Raw genomic sequence first — 23551 nt, forward strand, 5'->3', positions numbered from 1 at the left:
GAACACTGTTTGCCTCAGTTCCTCATCTGTAAAATGAGCTGGAGAAGGAAATGGCAAACCACTCCAGGATCTTTGCCAAGAAAACCCCAAATGGGGGTCACAAAAGGTCAGACACAACTGAAACAACACAACAGTAGAGGCTTGGAACATGGCTGCTGGTAACAGAGCAGTCTGACCCTCAAAGTCTGCTGTTTCCTGGAGGTAATGAGCCTCAGTTTCCCTGCAGTGGCTCGTGGCACCCTTGCACTTCTAAAGACTAACAGAAAACTTGTCTTAAGGACAAAGGGAAAGGATGGAAGAAAACCAATCAAGGACATCAGAATTCAGACCTCAGTTCCTTCCTCTTACCCTGGGGCTTCCTGTGTCTGAGGTAATATCACCTCCTCCTTTTCCCCCTCTCAAGTGGTTTCTTGTGTGTTGTGACAATTCCTTTCCTGGGCTCAGTGAAGGGGAAGGGTGGCGGTGGTCAACAACACTCTGCCAGCACTTTCAGTCCTCAGATTATCATCACCCTGGGCCCCATGGTACATAATAATCCAGACAGACAGACATTGCATAGATGAATTTGTCCCTGTATATGTAGCGAATACTGGACCCTTGACATACTCTTTAACGTTGGTGAAAGAGCTGTCCTTGGCCACAGTTACCAAGGGCAGCATTGGACAAATCAGCTTGAGCAGGTAAAATGGGTCCCAGCACTCCCCTGGCTTGCTCTCAGTTTGCTTCCTCTGTCTTTTCCTCCTTCCCCCTCTCCCCCAGCACAGTCCTGTGCCTCATTATCTATGGGGATAACTCCCATATCTCTAGCTCTACCCATATTCTCCCTAGAGCTTCAGCCTCATGTTTCCCTCGCCCAGCTTCTCCATCTCCACATAGATGGCTCACTAGCATTTCAAACTCAAGACATCTAAACTGAACTCATCACATCGCTCACCACCTGTGCCACTCACAACAACAATAAATAACACAACAGCAGCAGCAAAACCTGGCTTTGATCACGACTTTTCTCCCAGACACTCAGGCTCTAAACCACAGTCATCTTGGACTCAGACATTTCCCCTCATTTCTTCCTCTCCCCAGGCTCACCCCTTATTCAGTCCTCAGCAATATCTTCTAGTTCAATCTCCTACCCATTCAGAGGGCTATCTCTCTAGCCGGGCTCTGATTACCTATTGGCCAAGCTTATAGTTGCGACTTCCTAAACCAGTCTCTCCTCTACTCTCCATTCCCTTCTTAATATCCATGCCAAAGTAATCTTTTACTAGACTGCTCTGATCACCTCATTCCTGTTCTCAAAAACCTTCAGTGGCTCCCTAATGGCATCCCTAAAAGATCAAAATATGAACCCCTTACACCAGCACTTATGATTCCCCTTCATCTGTCTCTAACCTACCTTTCTAGTCTGCTTGCCTCTCTGAGTAACTAAGACTGAAGCTGGACTGGAATGACCTCTCTAGTCTCCAGGAATTCATTCTTCTCTCATGCTTAAAAAAGGATCCTCAACTCCCCATTTGTTGAATTTCCCACTTATTTCAAAATCCTGGCCAGATAACACCTAAAGTTTCCCCCCCTCAAGTACTCCCTCTTTTCACCAATCTTTTGCCACTTCGTTTTGATCTCTCCTAAAGCATTTAAAACATCTTTAGCATATGTTCTAGTTATCGTACACGTCGGTAACCTCCTACCAGATTGTAAATTTCTTTAGAAAAATGCCACCTTTCATCTTTGTATGTCCCCAAGTGCCTAGAGGTAATTAATAAATATTCACTGAATCATAATTCTCAACAGGCTGTCAACTAATCTTCTTGTGGGTGTTAGCCAAGAATGGCTTAAGGTATTGCCACCTTCAGATATAGCTACATTGAAACTGGAAAGCTTTTTTCCAAAAGAAAAGGGATCTACAATGGTGGAATTTCAGGCACTGTGACAGTGAGCATACAGGTAGCAGGAAGAAAGACTCCCCATTCACTCCCACCTGATTCTGCCTCTTGCTATAGGATAGCAGAAAGAAAACTGAACTGAACTTGGGGTCAGAGGACCTGGGTTCCAGACCCAAATCTGTCACTTAGGATGACCCAATTATTTCACCTCTATGAGCCTGTTTCCTCAGCTATAAAGTAAGGATAATAATTTTTGCACTTTGTTGTTGGAAAAGCACATTGTAGGCTGTAAACGTTACATTTAATATGTGAAGCCATTATCATTACTGTTGCTGTTGTTGTAAGCTGTAAACATTACATTTAATATGTGAGCCATTATTATGTTATCATTTGTATTACCCTGAAGTGATCCTGAGCAATTCAAGGTCAGAAGAACAGAGATCATAGTCAAATAATGGCGGTCCCAGTCCCATAGACTAGATGCAAACAAAGAGGTGTAGGTTCTCATGCTCATCATCACCAGGGAGATAAGCCCAAAACATTTGCCCAGCTATAGGTAGACTCAAAGAACAGGGTGGAACCTCCACTCCCTACCTGACAATGAACTAACACCAGTCCACTGGGGCAAGTGAGCCGTGTTCAGACTGAGATAAGAAAGTAGAATTTGGTAACTTCAGTGATCAGACTCTAGGAAATCCTGTTGCTGTGCAATATCAACATGTCATCGAGTAAGCGTTAATAATAGAGGAACCCTGGCAACTTAGAGAGATTGGAGGTCTGTGAGGGAGGCTGAAACCGATCCTTCTTTGGCTCTCATCAGAGAGGGCGGGACTGTGTGGTATCTGTGTCACCTTCCTGGGGAGTGAATGGGCTAAGTCAGCCTCTAGGAAGAGGAGGGTGCGAGCAGGTAAATCTTGCTAAATCTCTGGGAAGTTTTCCCTCAAGGCCCAGCTCAAATACCACCTCCTCCGAGAAGCCCTCCTCCACCATCCCACACTGATCTCTCCTTCTCTAAGTCATATTGGCATTTCTTTGTACCGCTCACTTGAAATACTAGCCTTTCATCAATAACTGCTGTTGTTATTCAGTTGTTTTCAGTTGTGTCCAACTCTTTGTGATCCCATTTAGGGTTTTCTTGGCAAAGATACTGGAGTGGTTTGCCATTTCCTTCTCCAGCTCATTTGATGGATGGGGAAACTGAGGCAATTAGGGACAAGTGACTTGCCTAGGGTCACATAGCTAGTAAGTGTTTGAGGTCAGATTTGAACTCAGGAAGACTCATCTTCCTGACTTCAGGGCTGGCACTCTACCCACTGCACCACCTAGCTAACCCCTTCATCAATAATAGCTGACGTATATGGCACTAAGCTTTACTGAGCTCTTCACCTCACTTGATCCTCACAACACCTAAGTGAGGCAGGTAATGTGAACATTATTACCCCCATTTTACAGATGAGGAAACTGAGGCTTTGAGAGATTAAATAATTTGCTTAAGGTCACTTTCTCAGTTAATGGCATAACTAATTCCAACCCAGGTCTTCTGATTGTCAGTTGGGCCTCTTTTCACTATATTATGTTGCTCTGTGTTCTAGCACGCCTTTTCTTGTCTGTACATCTTATCTCCCCAAAGCAGCTGGCGTGAAGCACACTTTGGATGCGGATTGAGATAAGCATTGTTCATATCTCCCCTTAGTTAATGAAATCCTTCCAAGGAATGATGGGAATAGTTTTTCAAAAGGAAACCCCACATGCCTGACAAATCATCTCTTTTCTCTCCTGCATCCTCCTTTTTTTGTTTTCTTTTGTTGTCACTCCCTTGCTATTTTATTACTACTTCAAATCTAGCTTTTCCTAAATAAAGTTATAATCATTCTTAATTACTTTGGTCTTTATTTTGGCATAGAGAGAATGTAAGTGGTTGGGGGAAATGTCAGTAACTATCTGAATACACAGATTTTTATAAGTTAGGGATTCTTATCTCTGCCCTGATGATTAAAGGTCAGTCTAGTCTAGATTTTATGATCTTATTAATAATATGTATTAATAAATTCCTAGGACATAGAAGCAAATAGCAGAGAAAAAAATAATCCCAAATGAACCCTCACTTGTAATCAGCAAGCACGGCTGTGGAGGATGAAACTGACTAGCTGGTGCTCACTCTTTTTTATCCTTATCTCCTTTCTTCTGGAAAGGAGCAAACAGGTCCTCCCAAACCATGCCTGTCATCACCTCCCGGGATTGGCATTGGGTGCAGCCTCCCCTTTTGCCACCATCCTCTCCTTCCTTTCATTTTTCCCCAACTTCCTAGCATAAAGGAAAGGGGGAGGCTCCTGCCTTAAAGTTCAAAGCAATTCTATTGCTTTGATAAAAAGATAAGATCAGAGTTTCAGCCTAGGGGCATTTTTTTCTTGCCCACAATCCATGTGAGTTCTTTTCTCTGATATTTTCAGAAGCTTATTAATGCAGATTATTAAGAAAATTATAAAAGGTTAGAGCCCCCAGACTAGAGTCATCAGGCCAGAGATGAGAATCTCTGACCTGTAAAAATCTATGTATTCAAATAGGTATTGCTATCCCCATTTACATTTTCTTCTGTACAGAAACTGACAAAAAAAATTAAGAATGGTTGTAATTCCTTTATCTAGGGAAAGCCAGCTCTGAAGTACTAATAAAACAAAAAAGAATGGCTCAGCAAAGGAAACAGAGACTTAGAATTTAAATCTCTACTGTTCTGGACAGAAAAAAAAAGGGGCAGAGAATTCATTTGGTGCTTGGGTTTTTCTTGGGAAAAATCAGTCCCCTCCTTCTTCAGAAGACTTTTCATTAAATAAGTGGAGCTGTGAGAATTGGCTTCTAGCTGCTTAAAGTCAGTCCCCACTCAAAGTGTTCTTCAACCTGGCAGCAACTTCACTTCTCTTTATTCCCACTCTAACTCTGTTCCAAATTCCTGGGACAGAATGACCCCACGTAGTCCAGTCCAGTCCCAAACTGCATGATAGACTCCATTTCTTCCAGGAAAAGAATGCCATTTCCTTAAAAAAAAAATTTTCAGTCAAAGAAATGGCATTCTTTTCCTTGAAGAAATGGAGTTGTCAAGATATTAGGAGACACCCTGTTTTCCAGAGCTAAGGCCCAACAAACAAGCTGTGCCCTGAGCTTGGCATAACAACAATCCTTTGTGCTCACCCTCTGGATGATCTCAGCCCCAGCAAAATTCCAGAATTATTTCATATAATAATTGTATTGCTTTGACTAGCACCAGGTTTTTTTTGAGCTTGGACAAATGTTTCGGGCTCATATCCCTGGTGATGATGGGCATGAGAACCTACACCTCTTTGCATCTGGTCTATGGGACTGGGACCGCCATTATTTGACTATGATCTCTGTTCTTGTCACTTTGTTGCTGTTAGCCCTCATTATCTGGGCTACAACTCACTGCGTAGCCATAGGTGTAGAGATCTGCCTGCACTAACACAGATTCCCCCACTAGGGGCAGAGCTCTGGCATGTGTCCTTGCTTGTAAGCTATTTCCCTCATTTTGAAATTAAATTTCTGTTTGATTCCTAACTCTCCAGTCTCTAGCCTGCTCTGTTCAGCTCCTGCCACCCACACAGGTTAGAGGCCAGTTCCTTCTAACTGACAGTCTATCACGCTGCTTGGGACTGGACTGGACTAGATGGGGTCATTCTGTCTTAGGAATTTGGATTTTCCAGGGGCCACTCTGAATGGTTGTTATGCATTTCTTCAATAAGCATGGGTCAGTGCTATACTGGGTGATGGAGATTAAACACACACACACACACACACACACACACACACACACACACACACCCTAAACTTGCCTTGCCCTCAGGGAGTTTACTTACTTATTGAGGGAAACACACAGTTGGAGACAGACGGATAACATACTCTTCACAAAGAGGGAAATCACAATCTATGGAGCTTAACAGATTCCAGATGTTACTTAACCTAAATATATCTCTGCAATGTGAGCCACTCGGGGCCCCAGAGACCAAATTTAAACTCTCACATATGCAAAATAAATACGAAGTAATTTCTAGAGGGGCAGGGCTCATGGGGGTGTTGGGATAGGTGGCATACTACACGAAGAAAAAACCCGATGTAATTGAATGGCATGAATGTGGTCATAATAATCTTAAAATAGGATGAGATGTCATGTAATATTATAAAATATGCAGGAGAAATAAAAGAAAAAGACAAAGTTGTACCAGCTTTTTGTGGCTTACTAACAACTACAAGGAATAGAAATATTATAATGATAAGATATAAAGCCTCCTTTAGCTACATGGGGGCAGCTAGATGGCACAGTGGATGGAGTAACAACCCTGAAATCGGGAAGACTTGAATTCAAAATCTGGCCTCAGACATTTAGTAACTGTGTGACCTTGGGCAAGTTACTTAACCCTGTTTGCCTCAGTTCTTCATTCGATAAGCTGGAGAAGAAAATTGGGACAAACCACTCCAGTATCTTTGCCAAGAAAACCCCAAATAGAGTCACAAAGAGTTGGACATGACTGAAAATGACTGAACGACAAAATTAACTATATAGACTGAAGATTGTAATCAAAAGTTCATTCCTCTTAGCAGAACAACCATTCAGAGACAAGATTCAAGTTTACTTAAGGCAGTGAAAGAAAATCAAAATGAAGTGGACAGTGAAGAAACTTAGTGGAAATGTTGGTTGGTTCAATCACTTTAAAAATTGTGTTCAATTGCATAATGTTGAAATTTCCAATGAGATGGCCAAAGAGATGAAGATACAGCAAATAAGTATCCTGATCTTTTGAAGATAATAATTGAAAGTGGGTACACTGATGAACAAATTTTTAATGTGGATGAAACTGGTTTATTCTGGAAAAGGATGGATGATTTTCTAAACTTATATTTCTTTTTTTTTATTTTTTATTTTTATTAATAAATTTATTTTTAGTTTTCAACATTTACTTCCACAAGATTTTGAGTTCCAAATTTTCCCCACCTCACCCCTCTCCCCACCCCAAGATGGCATACATTCTGAATACCCCTTCCCCTAATCTGCCTTCTCTTCTATCTCTTCCCCCCTCTCTTATCCCCTTCCCCTTCTATTTTCCTGTAGGACAGGATAGATTTCTGTACCCCATTTCCTGTATTTCTTATTTCCCTTTTTTCTAAACATGTGTTTTTAAAACTTTGGGTTCCAAATTTTCTCCCTTCCTCCCTCCCCACCCACCCTCTTTGAAATGGCAAGTAACTCAATATAGGTTATACATGTGTAGCTACGTAAAACACTTCCATAGTAGACACGTTGTGAAAAACTAACTCTATTTCCCTTAATCCTATCCCATTTATTCTATTCTTTCTTTTGAACCCTGTCCCTCCTCAGAAGTATTTGCTTCTGATTACCCCCTCCCTGAATCTGCCCTCCTCTCTATCAACCCCCTACTCTCTTGTCCCCCCCCCCCATTTTCCTGTAGGGTAAGACAGATTTCCATATCCAATTGAGTGTTAAACTTACATTTCTAAGAAAGAAAAAACTAATCTAGATTTAAAGGGATCCACTAACACTTTTATTAGGAAGTAAAGGGATTTTAAATGAAAACCAATGTTTGTTTGTTGGTCTAGAAATCCTTGAACCCTGAGAAACTACAACCACTGATTGCTTCTAGTTTTTGGTAGTCAAATAAGAAAGCATGGGGGAATTAAAGTTTTGGAGTTCCCCCCGCAAAAAACCTGATTTTCAAGTTATTTTAACCTACTTATGGAAAAATATCGGAAAGATAATAATGTTGGATTTAAAGCATTACTGATTTTAGATGTGCCAGGTCATCCAATTATACCTGATTCATTCCATGAGAATGTGAGAATGAAAATTTGTCTAGATGTGGATAAAGTTCTGCGTACCTAACAATGCCTGTATATATGAAGATTTAAAGAAAAAGTAGAAAGTTCAATCTAAACTAAAATATCCTAAATAATAATAATGATAATAATAATGTTTTTGTCATATCATCACCTTAGGTCTATCTTAAGGTATAATATTCAGTAATTTTTAAAATTTAAAATTTTGGTTTCTATAGCTATATATATTACTTCATAACAGACAAATCAGAATTAAAATTTTTCTTATCCTTTGCTATATTACATTAATGAACAGATACAAAAAACTTATGTTTAAAATTTCTCATTGTATATTCCCATTGAACTATAACCTATTTCCACATTTTACATATGAACTATAACTTCTTTTTTCTGGGTAATTAATAATCAATTTATCAATCAATAAATTGATGGTCAGTGGTCTCTGTAACCAAAGCTCTTCGAATGCTTAAATATCTTTGGAAAAAGAGGTGTCCTTGAAAGTAGATCAATCCTGATTGGTGAACAATTAGTGAGGGAGTAGACATATTAAGAAGGTGGGCCAAAAGTCTTCAGCTCCTCCTGCTGAGAACCATGAATTGATCATGAGACTCAGTCACCTCCAGCTATCTGTATAAAAGAATCCATCTCCGCCCCAACCACTGAAATTGAACAATTGGGGGAAGGGGGGAGTTTCAAGGGCTTGTGCCTAAAGCTTTTTTTTAGTTTTTCAGGGCTGGAATTCCCCTAGATTAGATTCTATGCACACTTTAATCAGAAGTAAACTCTCCTATTTGGGTGGAGTGCTGCCCAAAATTGTGGAGAATATTCTCCCAATCTCATCATCGCCCTATCCTACAGGAACTATGACTTCAAATAGTGTGAATTCAAATAATCCTGCTGGAATGAATTCGACCCAAGCCTTCTTTCAGTCAAAGACAAGATTTATTAGAACACTGATTGGGGTGAGCAAGATTCCTAGTGAGTCTGCATTACTGACTAGATTTTAAGAATCTGAGCACCTTAATGAAGACAAGATGGATCTCATATACAGAAAGACTGTGGGAAGGATCTAGAAGTGGCCAGTAGGCTTAGGTGACTGGGGGGGTAACTGAGAAAGACCTGGGGGGGGGTGAACCTCAGGGAACTCAGAAGGAATCTAGATGGAATTAAAGATGGGGAATGGCCAGGGCGATGGGAAGTTAACAGAACAGAATTGGGAGATTGGGCATAGCTACAATAAAAAGCCAGTTGAGAAGATTACTGGGATGGGTTGATACCTCAGGCAAATGCCAGAGACTTGACTAGGTAGGAAAAGGAGAAAACTCCAGGAGAGTTCAAGAGGAAGGGGATCCCCATACCCATCATTCCCCCTTCAAATAAATGAGACCCAAATTCTTTTGGTGTAAGGAGTGAAGGTCTTGGCTTGGGCCCACACCCCATCACTACCACTTCAGTTACATTTTAATCCTGTTTCAGGTGCACTTGTTTTTTTGTTTGTTTTGTTTTTTGGCTAGGCAATGGGGTTAAGTGACTTGCCCAGGGTCACACAGTTAGTAAGTATCAAGTGTCAGAGGCTGGATTTGAATTCAGGTCCTCCTGAGTCCAGGGCCAGTGCTCTATCCACTGTGCTACCTAGCTATCCCTATCACTACCACTTCAAAGGAACATTATTCACTCCAAATCCTTTAGATTTTGCTCCAGACAAAGTGCACCTGTACATTCAGACATTTGGTATGTTATTACATAGTCTTTTTAAAATAAAATATCTATTTATTTATTTTTAGTTTTTAACATTCACTTTTACAAGAGTTTGAGTTTTAAATTTTCTCCCCCTCCTTTTCCTTCCCCCTCCCCAAGATAGCATGCAATCTGATATAGGCCATACATGTACAATCATATTAAACATATTTCCATATTAGTTATGTTGTAAAGAAGAATTAGCACCAAAGAGAAAAACCTCAAGAAGAAAAAAACTAAAAAAAAAAAAAGGAAAATAGCATATTATGATCTTCATTTAGACTCCATAGTTCTTTCTCTGGATGTAGATAGCATTTTCAATCATGAGTCTTTTGGTATTGTCTTAGATCCTTGGCATTGCTGAGAAGAACTAAGTCTATCAAAGTTAGTCATCGCACAATGTGGCTATTACTGTGTACAATGTTTTCCTGGTTCTGCTCACTTCACTCAGCATCAGTTCATATAAGTCCTTCCAAGTTTTTCTGAAGTCTGTCTGCTCATCATTTCTTATGGAACAACAGTTTTCCATTACATTCATATATCACAACTTCTTCAGCCATTCCCCAATTGACGAGCATCCCCTCAATTGCCAATTCTTGGCCACGACAAAAAGAGCTGCTATAAATATTTTTGTACATGTGGGTCCTTTTCCCATTTTTATTATCTCCTTGGCATACAGACCTAGAAGTGGTATTGCTGGGTCAAAGGGTATGCACAGTTTTATGGCCCTTTAGGCATAGTTCCAAATTACTCTCTAGAATGGTTGGATCATTTCACAACTCTACCAACAATGCATTAGTATCACAGAGTTTTTAATAACAGAATTAAAATTCCCGTGTCTTTTATTCCTCTGGTCCAGACTCATGGACTGAAGGAATTCAAAGGAGTTGAGGTTTTCCTGTTGATAACCATTTGGTCAAGAGCAAGAGTTGAAGTTGTCCACAGTTCTCATCAGACTCTGGTAATAAAGTATCTGCTCCTGCTGCCGGGGTCAGTTCGGGATGTTCCCGTGTACTGGGTGGGGCCTGCTGCTCAGATTGTTTACTTGATTCTTGATAATGGCTATCTCCCCTTTGGAATTCCTTATCAGAGGATGAGAGAGGTTGAGAAAATAAACAAAAGAAAAATAAAGAACAGAAAGTACAAGTAAGATTCTTCTTATCCTATCCAATTTCTGATCCTGTGGCAAAAAAGATCATTGTGATCCCAGAATGGGGAAGGGTAATCCTTTTCTCACACCAGGATCTCAGAATCTTCTCCTCAGACTTCTTTCTCCATGTATCATTTTCTCAGTTGTTGAGGGTCTCCCTTGGGACAAGAAGTTATATAGCAGGCCTGACTCATGCTAGCCTACTACCTCAGTTTCAAGATCAGAAAAAAATGAGACACTGGAAGAACACCTGACAGTTACAAAAGGATATTGACTTAGTCACAGCAATAGAAAGATAATCAGAGCAGGGAAAGGATATTCAGGGAGGAGACAGTATTGTTTCAATTGAGCCCAGATTCCCTGTTACCAGTGTTGGTCAAGCTGTTCTGCTGGTTAGATGCCTAAGGTGACTTATGCCTGTAACCCACCAGAAGTGACATCTGTGGTCCAAGACCTTAGTCCCCTGATGCAATTAAATCTCAAGGATGGCTTGACTTTGAAGTAAAAACTAGCCTGACCTGCATGGGGTAGGGTCTTAGGATATTGCTCTTATCTTAGAGACGCCTTTCTGATGTTGGATTTACCTAAATCTCTCTCAAAACCAAGTTCTGCATACATTCCATGCTGCTGATCTATATGGCATATGTGTATTTGGGGGGGAGGAGGAGTCCAGTCCTGAAATGTGTATGTATTTATTAAAATTTTCAATAAACAGAATAAAATTTTATCAACCTTTTTTTCATTTTTTTTTTATCATGAAAGAAAACACAGATCCCCATTAATGTGATCAGTTTATGCTATGCCCTCTTATCTCCTTCAAATTATTATTCTGCCCCAGTGCACAGGGTAATGGTATATGAGACACAGAAAGAAGAATAATGGAGTGCTGATGACAATCATCATACTTTCCTCCTCTCCTTCATCAGGAAAAATCAGTACTACACTGAACATATGCTCAGAACAGCACAAAGCCACCCAATAGGAGAACAGGCTCTCCCCTTCCTTCCTTTGCGCTTAAAAGACTTAGCAGTCATTCTTTTCAGAAATAAGGAACAGAGAGATGGACAACTGCGAGGGGGACCCTCTTGGCAATAGTTGCTATTAGCTGATGTTATGACCTAGAGTGAAAGTGGAGAGGGGAGAATTGAAACTGACCGTGAAGAGAAGATCAGTGTTGTGGAGGTTGAGGCCCTAGGGATGGCAGTGAGACCAAAGAAATGCAGAGGTGAGACCTTGGCCAGAAACCAGACCAACAGTCAAAGTGGTCACTAGCATGTGAGGCATTACAAGCCCAGAGAGCAATTTCTGAATATCTAAGCAGCCAGAGAGGCCAGGAGACCCATCTATCTCCTAGAACTCCTTCATTTTTCTCTCTTGCTTTTCCTCTTTAAGTCTAAGACTCAGTGTTGAGTCCTGGTCAGAAGCACCACCCCACAATCTGCTTTCCGTTTCCGTGATCAATGAGTATGGAAGGAGGTCCAATGATATGGTCATGATGAATGTTCACATCGGTATGCTGAATTTTTTTCCTTATGTTTTTGATATGTTAAACTGTACAGCTACAGCAAGCTGATGTACTATGTAATAAACATATAGACTAAAGTAGAAGATTTCTAATATGCAGGGTGGGGGAAGAAACCAAAGAGATTTTCTCATTTCTGTAGTTTTGAGTAATATTTTATATCAACCCCTAGGCTAAAATCCAGAACCTGCTCAGCTAGAATTTTTGCCCAATCAGAAGAAGTTATGCACCTGGAAGGTTGGGGAAGGGAGACTCCTACACAACCATTAGAGAGGACATCTTGCATATGCATCAGAGAGACTGCAAAATAATTAGGTTGGCGGCTCCAGGTACAGTGCCCCTGCTAATCAGATTAGTGTAATGATGAGGTGATTGATTTACTCAATCCCATTTACCTAAAAAAAGTGATAAAATGCTTAATCAACCTCACTAATAGGCCTTAAACTAAGTGTGAAAAGTCTTTGAAAGCCATTTTATAAAGTGCAATGATGCTAGACTGGAAGTCTGTTCCAATTGGCTAAGGATTTTGTCTAAATTTTTCTAAATTCTATATAAAATCATCCAGTTAGCTGGAATCAAGAAGTTCCAGCAGTGGTGATCAGGTGAGAGCATTTTAGCATGCCTATAAGACAGAAAAGGGAAACTGAGGATTACAGGCATCTTGAAGCCGAAGAGCTTCAAGGAAGGGTCTTTCCTTCCATGTTCTTATCTATAGGTGCTATGATATAATCTCTTGTTTTATAATGAAACATTTCTAGTAAACTAAATTTTGCCTAAACCACAAAGACATGAATAAAAGAATAAAAAAATTTAATTAAAAAATTAAAATTAAAATAAACAAAAAAATCCACATGCACAGAAAGAGGCTAGAGATTACCTGGAAATAAATAACAATTCAGAGTTAGGCAGAAAGCCCACACACTACCTAAATGCTAGGAATTTTCCTAACTGGGGACTCTGAGAGATTGAAATTGAACTCACAACTTCTTGTCTAAAATAAACTCCCTAAAGTGGAAGAGGACAAAAGCCACACAGACCTTAAGGATCATACTGCTCCTTGGGTTAAAATGAGCTATTTATTGTAGCAGAGTGGATCCTGTTTGGATAGACGTTCTTGTATTCCTTCCAGGGCCTGACCTGGGCTCTTGTAGATTCCTGAAGCTGTAGGTACCTTAAAGAGGTCACACTCCTTGAGACTGCCCTTCCTCAGTGTGTCTTGCTCGTTTTATCTCAGCTCCTGGCTGGAAACACTGTTAGTGGTCCAGGCTCTCGGATGACAGTCTCAAGGGTATTCAGGTGGGGGAGGGGGAGAGTATCCCACTCTGTCTGGGCTCCTCCTCCAGCTCCTCTTTTGGTTACATGTACAAGGTCAGCCTCCTCCAAGGATTAACTCTCAGCTGGAGCTTAACTCCACAGCAAATCTTTGCTGGAATCTTCTTCTCTGATATACACAGGCAAGAAAGTGAATCTAATTTTTTCAACCATTCCTAATTCATTTCATCATCTGATTCTATTCAGGCTCAAAACACTTCACTCTTTCTCAATTCAATTAACTAGTTTGTTTGCACTTAAGTTTGTGCCTTTGACTGGACAACTGATTCAAAAAAGGTGTCTAGGAATCTTCATAACTAGTTTACACATTTGACTGATTAATTCAATCAAAGAAGTATTCTCACTTGATAGAAATGTCAGGGCATAAAGCACGTGTTAGTTATATTATTTGAGGTCATTGTGATTGAATCAGTTCAGTCACGTCCAACTCTTCATCATCCTGGAGTGGTTTGACATTTCTTTCTCCAGCCCATTTTACAGATGAGAAACTGAGGCAAACAGGGTTACATGACTTGCCCAGGGTCACACAGCTAGTCTGAGGCCAGATTTGAACTCAGGAAGATGAGTCTTCTTAACTCCAAGCCACCTAGCTGCCCCTATTTGAGGTTGGGGGATAACACTTCTAACACTCCCCTGTTGGTTAATTAATAAAATGATACATTGTCTTACAGTAGGCTTTCTGAAAGGAGCACACAAGGTGGCTTAGACTAAAATTACTACCACAGCACTTCAAGCATCACATAGGATCTTCCCTCCCCAAGTGTGCACATAATTTATATCTATGACATATTAAGAAATTATACTGAAAGAAATATATCAGGGGTTGTGTATCACAGGTTTCTCATAATCCTCATGATTTCTGGGAATATCTCCACTCCCTGCCCTGCCCAAGCTCTAGAAGATACATTCTTTTTTTTTCACTTTAAATTTATTTATTTTTAGTTTTCAACATTCACTTCCACAAGATTTTAAGTTCTAAATTTTTTCCCCATTTCCTCCCTCCCCCCACCCCAAGAGGGCATGCATTCTGAATACCCCTTCCCCTAATTTGCCCTCCCTAGAAGATAGATTCTTGAAGGAGGTGGGGAATGTCTCTCTGTTTGTCTAAACTCAGCTATATTTTAGAATCTGACCAACAGACGGAACCAGGGTTCAAAAAAAAAAAAGAAGAAGGGGGCAGCTAGGTGGCGCAGTGGATAGAGCACCAGTCCTGGAGGACCTGAGTTCAAATCTGACCTCAGACACTTAGTAGCTGTGTGACCCTGGGTAGGTCACTTAACCCCAATTGCCTAAACAAAAAAAAAAAAAAAAAAAAAGGAAATATGGGGCAGCTAGGTGGTGCAGTTGATAGGTCAGGAGGACCTGAGTTCAAAAAAAAAGAGGGAAATCCCAAAGGGAGGGGAAGGGTGGAGACTGGAAGCTTCTCAATCAAGTGATCCACTGATTTAGGTCTTCTGGAAAGTTTGGGCTGGGCTGCTGTAGGCTGGGGGCAGGGGCTGAGGGCTGGGAGACCCAATTCACTCGTTCTGAAAGTCCTTGCCTCAAATAGGGAAAGGACTATACTACCTGAACTCCCTCTTCCTTCCCATCCTTTCCCTACTTCTTGCTTAGGGCCTCAGGCACTTCTAGGAGTGCAATGAGGTTGGGATGGTGATAAGAATCTGAAGTTAACTGGTATACTTGTTCTTTCTCTCTAATTTCTGATGAATTCAAGAGGCAGAACAGGGCTAGAAACCAAACAATTTCTTTACTTTGATTGTTATCACCATCATGATGATTCCTCCCTGACAGCATTTAGCAAAACAAATAAGTTTTCAGCAGGAATTTTTCAATCAATAAACACTCTTAAAGAACTATCTTGACATTGCCCTCCAGACTTTTTTATTTTTAAAAATCAACTAGTTTGTTTTCTAATTTGGAATGTTCTGCCTTTAAACATGGAGAAAATTTTACTGGCTTCCTGCTTTCATTCTGACAAAATTCCTTCATAAGTGACATAATGCAATCTTGGCGAGCTCTTTTTCTGATCCAAGCTCACCAAACCAAATTTTTGAACAATCTGTGTTATACTTCCCAACAAAAACTAATTTTTTCTTTCATGGCACTGAAATTTTGCTTTATTTTTATTATCAAGTATAGACAAATTGAAACTATTTGGTTCTATTATTTTTGCAAATAAAACCATTCACTGTGCTTTATTTGAAAATTCACCTTATGTTTCAATAGTATTTATGTAGACACAGAATAATGATAGAAAGGCCCCAAAATATCTAGCAGGACTTTTTGTAGTAGCAAAGAGCTGGAAACAAAGTAGGTGTCTATCAACCAGGGAATGGCTAAACACTTAATGGTACATACATTTGATGTTAATTCTACTGTCCTGTGAGAAACAATGAATATAACAAATAAAGAGAAGCATGTGGAAAGGCTTAAATGAATGATGCCTTTTGTCTTTACATCATAGTCATTTCCCATCCCAACCTCCCTGACTGAACCCTCCCATGTGACAAAAAAAAACAATGAGCAAAACCATCCAATATAGTGTCTGACGATATATAAAATATTCTAGAAGTCCTCCACCTCTCTGCCATGAAGAAAGACATTTATTCCATTCTCCCTTCCCCATAACCTTCACTGGTTTTTTCCATTATTCAGGGTTCAACTTCTTTTGGTGATCTCTTTGTTTACAGTGTGGTAGCATCTATTATTCTCTTGGTTTGGTTCTATTTCTCTCTGCATCTATGCATATAGACCATCCCATATTTCTCTGAATTCTTCATATCTGTCATTTGTTAATGCACAATAATACATATCAGACTCTTTTCATCCACTCTCTAATTGATGAGCACCACTTTATTTCCAGTTCTTTACTAACGTAAGCAGTGCTATTAATATTTTGGTATATAGTGGACCTTTATTTCTGTCTTGACTTCCTTCCATCTGATCCCATGTTCGTTTACTCCTTCAGTTAGAATCTGAGCCCTTTGAAAGCAAGGTCTGTCTTACTTTTCTATTTGTATACCCAGTTCTTAATATAGTGCTTGTCACATAGTAAGGACTTAATACGTTTTCATTAATTCTTTAAGATACATGGCCAGTAGTGGAATGGACACAACAAGTTGTCACTGTTTTTACATAATTCCAAAATGAAATCCAGACTGGTCAGACTACTTTCTACCAACAGTGCACCAGTATTCCTGTTTTCCCACAGCCCCTCTGACATTTTTTGTTAACTCTGCCAATTTGAATATGTTCTAGAATCTTGCTCTCCATTCTTGATCCTTTTACTTAAAGCTAGGTGTCCTGTCACTAGCCTGACCTTATCATGATCCCTCTCTTCCCGCAGAATGCAGACATCCTGTCTCAAAGCTTCTTCCTTATATTTCTCTCCTCTACTCCACCCCACAAAGATAGCCTTCAACCCCCAGGTTTTTCCCCTTTGCCATGTCTTCCAAGCTGAGAATTCTATGTTCCTAGAAGGGAGCTCATCAGAGAGTTATTTGTAGCAAACTGGGAAAAAGAGTGCTGGGATTATCAGGAATGTGGACCAGATTAAAGGCGGGGGGGGATGGAGTTTCATTTCTGTGCCCTGAACATAGTTTTGTATTAACTCAGGTTCAAAGTCTTCCATTTTATTCTTTATTTCTTCTAGGTCTGTCTCTATGTTTCTGGTACCACGTAGCTCACTACCATCCAGATTTCCAGCCTTTAGACTAAAGGAAAGGGATACCCACCCCCCTACACCCTAGTCTCACTGCCCTCTGATCATGCAGTGGCCTGGAGGTCTTGCTTCCTGTAAGGGTAAGGAATATTTTGACTCCTCCTTTCCAGAATCCCTACATCCCTTCAACTCTTCCACCCCAAGAGCAGCTTCTCATGGAACACCATGACTGCAACCCTTGTGATTCACCATGAAAACTAACTTCCATCTTCATGTCTTACATCCCCAATCCCAGAATCTCTGAGCTGGGAGAGCACACAGAGGTCATCTTGCCAAACCTGTACCCAAACAGGAATCCTCTACAAAACCCCTGACAAGTGATTTCACAGTTGCTACTTGAAGACCACCAGTGATAGGAAACTTTCTATCACCTTAGGCAGGTCCTTACACTTTTGGACAAATTTAATTGCTAAGAAATTTTTCCTTACATCAAGCCTAAATCCTAGTTCTGCCCTCTAAGGCCCCAGCAAAAGAAATCTAGTTACTTTTCCACAGCCATCATCTACTCCCAGGCCTAAGTCTCCTTTCATCCAGTTTAAAACATTCCTAGTTCCTTTGACCTATCCTTGTGTGGAATTATCTCTAGTGCCCATACTGTGCTGGATGTCCTTCTCTGGACATAACAGCAGTTTTTCAAGTTTTTTCTAAAATATTAGAAACCCCATACTGAACATAATACTCCATGTATGGCCTGACCAGGGCAGATTACAGTGATCACCTCCTTTGGTCTTACATGATTAATCCTCTACTATTCCACTGTACTGACAGAATAAAGAGCTTCACTCAGGACTGCTAGGGAACCCCGCCAAATCATCCTCCTCTCCCTTCCCACACCTAAAACTGCCTTGAGTTCCTGTATATACAATTGTTATCCTGCCCTTCCAGATTGTCACTGCCCCAGCCCTACATAATACTGGCCTAGAACTAGGCCTTAGGGGGCAAGTCTGTTATGCTATAGCAAGGAGAGGGACCCAGCGTCTGCCTATTATACTAATAATAACCACCACCATTCTTGCTTAAGGTTTACAAAGCATTTTCCTCGCAACAATGTTGTGATGCAGGCAGTACAGGTTTATTATCTCTTTTACAGCTGAGGAAACTGAGGCCTAGAGAATCAAAATAACTTGGCCAAGGCCCCAGAGCTACTGCATAGGTGCTGAGACCTGGATGGCTCCAAGGTCCCAGAGCTAGAGTGCTGAGGCCTGGGTCACCCCAAGGCCAGGCCAAGGGCTTTCCTGCTACATTACACATGTGGCCTCTCCTGCTGTGGGTAGAGGTTCAGCTCTGCGGCCAGTAGGAAGAGTTTCTCTTTCTTCTACACAGACTTGGTCAGGTCATTTCTCTGCTCAAAGCTAATTATTGGCATCCCTTTGTCTCCCTGGCAAGTTCAACCTCCTCTCCTTGGTGTTCAAGGCTCCTCATAACTTGGAACCACTCTAACTTTACAATATTGTGTCATTTTACTCCCCTTTATCTTCAGCAAGCATTTAAGTGTCTACTCTGTTATGGGCTAAGGTATTAGGAATACAGAGCCAAAAAAAAATCTCCACTCTCAAGAAGTATACATTCTATGTAATGGAATACTATTGTGCTATAAGAAATGATGAGCAGGCAGACTTCAGAAACACCTGGAAAGACTTATATGAACCGATGCTGAGTGAAGTGAGCAGAACCAGGAGAACACTGTACACAGCAACTGCCACACTGAGCGATGACTGACTTTAGTAGATTTATCTCTTCTTAACAATGCAAGGATTTAAGACAACTCCAAAGGACTCATGATGGAAAATGCTGTTCACATCCAGAGAAAGAACTATGGAGTCTGAATGCAGATCGAAGCATATTATTTACTCTCTTATTTTCTTTTCTTTTTTTGTTTATTTCTTCTTTCTCATGGTTTCTCCCACTGTTTCTAATTATAACATAGCTAATGTGAAAATAGGTTCAATATGAATGTATATGTAGAGCTTATATCAAATTGCATACTGTCTTGGGTTGGGGGCAGGGGAAAAAATTTGGAACTCAAAATCTTATGGAAGTGAATGTTGAAAACTAAAAAGAAATAATTTTTAAAAAAGAAGCATACATTCTAGTGGGGGAACAGTCTGTGCAAAAGAACATGGGCAGAAGACAGACTGTCTTGCACTGGCAAGTTGGTCAATCTGCCTAGAATGGAGAGTGGGTGAGGGAGAAAAAAGTATATTTAATCGTAGCAATGTGGAGAGACAGACTGGAGCCAGACTGTGAAGGGCTTTACATGATAAAGGAGTTTCTATTTTATCATTAAGGAGATAGGGAGCCACTGCATCTTCTTGAGCAAAGCGAGGGAAATAATCCAAACTATACTTTAAGAAATCTGGTTTATAATATGGAAATGTTTTGCATGACTGCACATGTAGAACCTGTAGCAAATTGCTCATCTCAATGAAGGGGGAATAGAGGGAAGGAAAGAGCTTGGAACTGAAAAGCTTTTAAAAAATGTTAAAAATTGTTTTTACACATAATTAGAGAAAAATATATAAAATACTAAATAAATAATTGAACAAAAAAAGAACTTCAGTTTGGCAGGGGCAAGCCTTGAGGCAGGCAGACCAGTAGGAAGGCTATATCAATCAAGGGGTAATGGGTGCCCGATCTAGGGTGATGGTTCTATGACTGGAGAGAAGACAGAGGTATGAGAGGGAATGTAGTTAGAATGGACAAGACTGGGCCCTTGATAGGACATGAGCAATGAAGGAGAGTGAGAAACCAAAGGTGACTGAGGTTACACACCTGGATGCTTGGAAAGCATCATAACAGGAAAGCAACATAAACAAGGAAGTTAGGAAAAGAGAGAGGTTCTAGGAGAAAGATAATGAGTTCTTCTTTGGATGTATTGGGTTTGAGATGCCTATGCGACACCAAGGCAGTAAATGACAGCAAACTGAAGCTCAGCAGAGAGAGGAGAGCTGGATGTGTAGATCTGGGAGTCACCTACATAGACACGACCATCAGAGCTATGGGAACTGATGATGTCATGTAGATGGAATGCAGGGGAGAAAGAGAAGAGAGATCAGGGCAGAGCCCTGCAGTACCTGGCAGGTAGGATTTTGATGACTTAGCAAAGAGAACTGAGAAAGGATCCACAGACAGGTGGATGACCAGGACAGCAGCGTCAAGAAAACGGAGGGCAGAGAGACCAGTCAGCAGGAGCAAAAGCTTGAGTAGTCAAGAACATGAGGACTCAGAAAAGACCATTGAAGTTAGTGGAGGAGAATGCTAATAAACTTTGAGGGAGCAGTCTCAGTGGAGGGGTGGAGTCTATAGCCAGATTGTAAAGGGTTGAGAAATAAGTGATTGGTGAGGATGTAGAGGCAACTGAAAGCAAGCATTTATACAAGGTTTGCAAAACTCTTCACACATGTTATCTCATCTGATCCTCACAACAACCCTGGGAGGTAGGTGTTATTATGCTCATTTTATAGATGTTTGAGGAAACTGAGGCTGAGAGAGTTTAAGTGACTTGCCCAGGGTCACACAGCTAGAAAGTGTCTGAGGCAGAATTTGAATTCAGCATTCTTACCCACCACATCACCTGGCTATCTCAGCTTATTGTAGAAGTTCGGTTGTGAATGGGAGGATGATAGCTGGGGGGGTTGGCAGACTCAAGTAAAGGTATTTTTAAGGATGGCAGAGATGTGGGCATGCTTGTGGGCAACAGGTAAGAAGCCAGCAGAAAAAGAGAGATTGGAGATTATAAAGAAAGAGGGTGTGACTGAAGGGGAAAGATTTTAGAAGAGAAGACAGAATGGGATCAAGGGCTCAAATAGAGGGGCTGTCCTTGGGAAATAGGACAACCTCTTCCTTAGAGATGGAAACAAAGGGGAAGGCAGAAGATGATGTTGAAGGGATCTGAGGTGTAAAGTTGGGAGAAGAGGGAACTCCTGACAGGTGTGCTCAGCTCTCTTGGTAAAGTATAAGGTGAGGTCTTCCGAAGAGAAGGAGGGTAGCCTAGGTGGCCTGAAGAGAAAAGATTTAGAGTAGGTGCTCGGTGGCACGTGTAATACAGAGCCAACCTGCTGAAAATAAAAGAATGGCCATGAAGCAGGGACAGCCAAGTTCAGATGGTGAGGGTACAGTGGTGAGAAGGCAAAGGAGCAAAGAGGGTAAAGTATAGCACCAAGTTAAACTGGTCAGCTACAGCATCAAGATTTTGAAGGAAGGAAAGTGAGGCCAGAGTAGGAGCTAGGGCCTGGAAAAGCAGTGAGGGATGGAGAAAATGGAGGGTGTAGTGAGGACAAGGTATGGGGTATCATACAGGAGAGACTCGGGGAAAGATGGAACAACAGGTCACGGGCCAAAAAGCAACTTCAGTGCTCTGGATCATGGAGGTAAAACATTCCCAGGTGAGAATGAGGTCCAGGCAATGATCATCATTTGTGTGGCTGAGGTGGAGGGAAGGTGCAGGGTATATGAACTGAGGAGGCTGAAGATGTGGGAAGCCAGAGTATTTGAGGGAAGCCTTCTCCAACATTGCCCCCGCCAGGGTCAAGGGCTCAGAGAACACTGCCATTCTCTAATGCACCTTTGTATTATTACATATGAGAGTTACCCATTTTTGTGTCTTATTCCCCTCCCAGACTGTAAGCTCCTTAGGGTAGAGATTGACCCTTGGCTAAATTTTATATTTCCTCCAGTATTTAGCACAATACTATGCACACAGCTGGCACTTAATAAATGTCTGTGATATGTACATTTTGTATTTGGTTCTCACCAATCACAAAAAAGAATGAGCTCATGTCCCCATGTTCTTGTTCTTGGCCGGAGGCTTCAGTAAGTACTGGTATTTCAGATGGAAATCCCTTTTTTTAACTCTCAGCTGGCCCCCTTTGGATAGTTCCTGTGAGTGACACAGAGTTGGGCATCCAGAGAGGTAGAAGCCAATCTCCACCTTGGAGCAAGGCTCCACTCTGCTCTGGGTACTGAGGGCTGCTTCCTGCAGAACCATCCTAATGTTCTACTCCTGTCTCCTCCTGGCTGCCAGGTCCCCCATGTCTGGAGCATGCAATGCTTCCTTTATCATAGTCACCCTCTCACCGGCCTTGACCCCTGCAACCATGAAGAGCTTGGGCTATGTACTTCCAATAGACCCTGGTCCCTAGGGCTTTTTCCTTCTTGTAGAGGAAGGAATCATATACTAGGAACTTGCCCTAATAATAAATCCTCAGGAATTCCTTGGGTAATAAAACTCCTAAAGGAAGCTTAAATGGTATGATTACAGGCAAGGGGAAGCCAGAGCTCATAAGTTTACAAGACTTGGCACGAACCATTTACTTTGCTTTCTATTTCCAAGTACACTTATTTGTCCCAAACATGTCCAGGATGATTATGTCTTAACTACTGAGATCCCAGGGTGGATGTGAAGGAAAGGCTTTGTAAATTTTTTTCATTTCATTTTATTTTTCAATTAACAAACACTTATTTTCTTTCCCTTCTCTCCTTCCCATCCTCCCATCTACAAGAAAAAGCAAAAACAAAGCCTTTGTAACAAATATGTGTGGTCAAACAAAACAGATTCTCCACTAGGACTTTGTAAACCTCACAGCATTAGGCAAACATTACTATCATTACTGTGTAGTATGTGTTTCTGTACTGTTTTTCTTCCCCACTACTTGGCCAGATGATGAAGATGTGGGAAGCCAGAGTATTTGAGGGAAGCCTTCTCCAACACTGCCCCACCCAGAGTCAAGGGCTCAGGGAACACTGTCTTTCTCTAATGTATGTAATATATTATTACATACAAGAGTTATCCATTTTTGTGTCTTATCCCCCTTCCAGACTGTAAGCTCCTTAGGGTAGAGATTGACTCTTGGCTAAATTTTATATTTCCTCCAGCAGTTAGCACAGCCCAGATACAAATCCCAACTCCGCCACTTCCCAGCTATGTGGCCATGGGCAACTCCCTTCCCCTCTCTGACCCTCAGTTTTCTAACCTAGAACATGGTGGTAATGATACTACCTACTTCTCAGGGTTGTGGTAAGGAAAGGACCATAGAAGCAATACACTTGAAAGGCTCTAAAAGAAACTTAGGTGCTACAAAATGCATTATTATTATTATTATCATTATTATTATTATTATTATTCCACTTAATTTTCTTCCTTCTCCACTAGTCCTCCAAGGCCTCACTCTAGGTAGGCTGGGGGGGACCCTGGGCTCTTGACAGATATGCCAGTGGACCAATCACTAGACTGTCATCTGTCTTCCAAGAACCATCTAAGCTAAGTTGAGACTTATCATCAGGTTGGCTCCAAGGTGATTAAGTTCTGGCCAAAGCAACATGAAGACCATCTACTAAGGTGCAGAAGGTTG

General features: G+C 41.1%; 1 long non-coding RNA gene across 7 annotated transcripts in view; it reads right to left on the reverse strand.

The window, feature by feature from the left end:
• LOC114041314 overlaps window positions 1-23551 on the reverse strand; it is a 90996-nt gene that overhangs the window by 35764 nt on the left and 31681 nt on the right. For 4 of the 7 annotated variants that reach the window (XR_003568906.1, XR_003568907.1, XR_003568909.1 and 1 more), the window contains one exon: window positions 10207-10558. The exons of the other annotated variants lie outside the window; for them this stretch is intronic. This is a non-coding gene — a long non-coding RNA (uncharacterized LOC114041314). Of the gene's footprint in view, window positions 1-10206; window positions 10559-23551 lie in introns of those variants that run through there. 7 annotated transcript variants of the gene reach the window in all.

This window comes from Vombatus ursinus, unplaced genomic scaffold, assembly GCF_900497805.2.
Source record: "Vombatus ursinus unplaced genomic scaffold, bare-nosed wombat genome assembly UNPS02014171.1, whole genome shotgun sequence".
NCBI classification, from domain to species: domain Eukaryota; kingdom Metazoa; phylum Chordata; class Mammalia; order Diprotodontia; family Vombatidae; genus Vombatus; species Vombatus ursinus.